Source organism: Rhipicephalus sanguineus, chromosome 3 (genome assembly GCF_013339695.2).
Source record: "Rhipicephalus sanguineus isolate Rsan-2018 chromosome 3, BIME_Rsan_1.4, whole genome shotgun sequence".
Taxonomy (NCBI): domain Eukaryota; kingdom Metazoa; phylum Arthropoda; class Arachnida; order Ixodida; family Ixodidae; genus Rhipicephalus; species Rhipicephalus sanguineus.
In genome coordinates this window covers 1,637,425-1,642,424 of record NC_051178.1, presented here as the reverse complement: position 1 = coordinate 1,642,424, position 5,000 = coordinate 1,637,425, and positions in this window count along the sequence as shown.

Below are 5,000 nucleotides of genomic sequence, written 5' to 3'. Positions count from 1 at the left end.
CTGACTTTCAGGTCGCTGCTCCTCAGCACGGCTGGAAACGTTTTAAACTTTATTTCTCTGCCAACCCTCGCCCTAGAAGGCTCACAGAGGGCTCATTTTGATCGGAAAAATAAGAGGAGCAACCTGGCGCGAAAAACTCGCGCCTCGACGTAGGTGAAATTCGGAAAAGCGGGAAACTAAAAGTCATCAATCCAAGGTTTCCTGAAATTGGAGAGCACGAATAAACCCAAGTTCCCAAGTCGGGCTGTTCCTCAAAACTTGGCCAGACACACGAATCCTCTATTTCTTCGCCGCGATTCATCCCAGGAAGTGCAGGAGGCAAATATGAAAACAACACGAAAACAAAACTGATACCTAGAAGCAAGTAAAACCAAGACGACAACAGGGCAGAATCAGAATTCCAAGGCCCAGAGTCCGACCCGTCCAGCTAAAACGAGCCAAAGTTGAGTGAGGAAGAGGAAAAGAAACAGAAAAAAAAAAAAAAAGAGAGAGAGAGGAAAAAAAAAAAAAAGAAAAAAAAGAGGAGGGGAGAGGAAAAAAAAAAAAAGTAGAGAAGAGAGTGAAACCCACAACTCGAGCCAATTGACATCGTCACTGTCGAGATGAATTCCAGCAAGGATAAAAAAGCAACGGGACAGCCCACAAAGAAGGATGGAAAGGGGAATCGCTTTACAGTACTAGGCACAATCACAAAAACCATCAGAACCCCACCCAGCACTAATGAAACATCGTACACCACAAGCCCCCTACAAAATAACGACAACGGGAAATCACAGAAGAAAGTCCCAAAAGAGGCAGACCACCCCCTGGCACCCACGACCAACACAAGCCCCACCACAACAGTACACGAAGCAAGCAGCCAGCACATACAAGAAAACCATCTCACCGAGACAACAACAGCTGAGAGATTGGAAGAAACCAACGAAATTCCAAAAAGCCAAGGACCGGAAGGAGAGAATGAAACCTGGGAAGACGACAAGATGTCCCTTGCATCGATCCCAGTTAGTCGTGGAGACAAGGGATCAATATTGTCAAGACTGACCAAGGCCGACAAAAACACCCTGAAGGCACTGATCAAGATATCCACACTGACTGGGGGAGACGAGCCTGTCGCTCAGTTGATTGAGACAGTCATTTCAGAACAAGCAAAGCTGAAGAACATCATAATGGAACAGGCACAACAACTCGCCTTCCAGAAAGGAAGAATCGAGGAATTAGAAAAGAAAAGAAAAACAGAGCCACAAGATACACCATATGAGGCAATCGGTCACACGAACCAAACTCACTCCCAAACAGGTAACCAGCCACCCACATATGCCTTAGTGGTGTCGTCGGGTTCACTTGAGAAGAGAGAAATGGCAACACTATTGAGGAAGCAACTAGACCCACTGGAACTGGACATCCCAAACGCAACGATTCGACCCGGGAGGGAAGGGATTGTAGTTACAACTTCATCAAAGGAAGGCACAGACAAGCTCCTTCAACGAATTCAGAATGACAGAGCCTTGAAACAACTCAAAGCCAAAGCCCCAAGAGAAATGAGAATCCATGTCAAGGTAATAGGGCTGGAGGATGACCTCGACTGTGAAGATTTACCAGCCAGAATCGTCAACCAAAACAGACTCGCCTGCACACCTGAAGACATAGTCGTCAAAAAGACATGGCCGGGCCGCAGAGGGACAACAGTCATCCTTGCCTTAAACCGGAAAGGACTCAAAGCACTCGGGGGAAGAACAGAGCTCAGCATAGGGTGGTCACGCTGCCCCGTGTACGACCACATCTTCTGGCCGAGATGCACACGGTGTGCCAACCATGGTCACACCGCCCCAGAGTGCGACGCTCCACCACGCTGTTCCTACTGCGGACAACGAGGCCATCACCAAAAGGATTGCGACGCAGACGCCGCCCACTGCAACATCTGTGCAGGTGAAGGACGCAACCCCAACGAACACTCTATGATGTCCTGGGAATGCCCTGTCTACGTCGAAAAGGTTCAGGCAGAAAAGGAGAGAATAATTGCACGTCTTAACTAGAAGCGTATACGCAACCATGGAGCCCCAAACAGGCACTAATAGGAAAACAACAGACCCCATCATCACTACGATAAACATCATACAAGCAAACTTAGCGAGGTCCTTCAACGCAACCACATCACTGAAACACTATCAAGAGGAGCATGAACACCACATATCCATAGTACAAGAACCTTATATATTGAAAAACAAAATCATAGGATACCCACTGAAACATAACATTATAGCACATACACAAAATCCCAAAGTGGCAATAATAATACACAACAAAGATATACAAAGTTTTCCCCTAATAATAGAAGAACACATCATAGCCACCCGAATACATTACAAAAGTAAGGACATATTACTTATTAACTGTTACTGGCCCCCCGGTACCGATGACACCTCACACCTATCGAAATTAGAAACCGCACTTCAAACTATACAACACACCGAGGTACTCATAACAGGAGATTTCAATGCTAAAAACACATTATGGGGAAGCAAAAGTAATGATCGCAGAGGGGAAAATATCTTAGAATTTCTTATTAAACATAATTTAACAATTGAAAATGATAAATATTCACCACCAACATTCCAAACCTCAAGAGCCAAAGGCTGGATAGACTTAACCATTTCAAACACATCTCTCCACCCAGACATAAGGAACTGGGAAGTCCTTAAAGAATTTAATAATAGTGATCACAGATACATTAAATTTGAAATCCCCATTGAACACACAAAAGATCACGAAAAATATGGAATCACACTAAAAGGGAAAAAAAAGATATTAGACGACATCCTACAAGACTCATGGTTCACAGAAAACAACACATTTAACACCATTCAAGACATAGAAGACAGTCTCACCATATTCTACTCCAAACTGAAGAAACTAACAGAAAAATATACTAAAAAGCTGAAACCTCCAGATAAGAAACCTAAACCGTGGTGGTCAACAGAACTAGAAATAGAAAGAAAGAAAGTCAGAGCGATGAGGAGAAGGTACCAGAGAGCCACTGGTGACATAAGGCAAATCTACAAAAAAGAATACTACAAAGAACACGACACGTACAATAACATGCTTAATAAAGCAAAAGACACAAACTGGGAAACCTTCTGCACTTCAAGTTCCAAAAACCCCTTTAATCTCGCATACAAACTGGCCAGTAAAAAATGCAAAAACCAAATCAACCTATTTAGTTTCGAAAAAGACGACGGCAATAAAACTCAATCACCTCAAGAGACAGCGGAATATATTTTGACAAAGCTTTTCCCAGTCGAGGAAAGTGAATCCCTACAAAGCGAGGAAACACAAAACCAAACAAAGGACACGCAATCAATCCTCCAATCCCAAGACCAAACAATAAACAGCGAACACAGTAGTAATAATAGTGGGAGACAGGAAATTCCATTCACCGCACAAGAGGTAGACAATGCCTTTCAAAACCTGAGAAAAAAAGTAGCATCAGGACCGGACAATCTTCAAACTGAATTCACACAGGCCGTCTATAATAAACACAAACAATACTTTCTAAACCTTTATAATGCATGCCTTAAACTAGGCCACTACCCCAATATTTGGAAAACATCACGAGTCATCCTAATCCATAAGGCAAACTGGGAGGAAAAATGCGGTGCAGGTAGATATAGGCCCATCGCAATAAACTCAAACTTTGGTAAGGTCCTAGAGAAACTCATTAAAGACCGACTCTACTACTTTTTATTTAAAGGCAACCACATACATAAAAACCAATTCGGATTCCGCCACAAGACATCAACGACACACGCCCTTCTCGAAATCAAAAAGAGAATAGTACAGAGCAAAATTGACAAGCACAACTGTCTAATCATATCATTAGACATAAAAAACGCATTCAATGGCATTAAAGCCACTAATATAACAGATATATTACAGGAATACAAATGTCCACTCAACATGATCTTAATCATCCAATCTATACTTACAAATCGACAAATAAGGTACGAACAGAATAACATCTTAGTTAACAAAACACTAAAGACTGGATCTCCTCAAGGTTCTCCACTGAGTCCTCTGCTATGGAACCTAACAATGAACAAACTATTACAACAACAACCACCCGAAGACACATACTTAATGGCATTCGCAGACGACATAACAATAATAGTCAAAGCCAAATCAAGAAATAGTCTAGAAACCAAAGCAAACCAAGTACTACAGCAAGCTTTCACGTGGGCACAAGGCATGAATCTAACATTCAACACAGACAAGTCAAACTTCGTGATAATAGGAAAACAATATGAAAGCCACCCACCACAGCTAACCATAGAGGGCAAAAGGCTAAAAATCGTCAAAGAACTCAAAATGTTAGGCGTCATTTTTGACACAAAGATGTCATTTATCCCACACCTACAAAACATCAAAGATAAAGTTGCCACGTTAACCTACCAACTTAGTAAATTCACAGGAACTCGAAAAGCTATCACCCCAAAACAACTAACAGCAATCTACACCAGAGGAATAGAGCGGATGATAGTCTACGCCTCCCCAGTATGGTACAGTAAAAAAATCATAATAACTAAAAAACTCAAATCTATACAAAGACTACCATTAATTCTACTCACCAAAGCTTTTAAAACCACATCAAACTACACCCTAAACATCCTTTCCAATATTCCTCCAGTATCCCTAACAATAGAAAAAGAAATAGAGGTGTTTCAAATATTCTCACAAGGAAAAAATTTTACATGGAAAAACACAGCATACACAGAAAACCAGATTTCATCGAAATATGATCTCTGGGAATTTCACCCAGCAACACACGTTTCTTTTCAGTTCACAGACCAAGAAACGAATGCAAACGTCAAAATATACACAGATGGCTCCAAAAACGACGAAAATGTCGGAGCAGCTTTGGTCGCGTACAACAAAACAGGACAAATAATAAACACTCAAATGTATAAACTACCACCATACTCATCGAGCTTCGAAGGAGAAGCAAT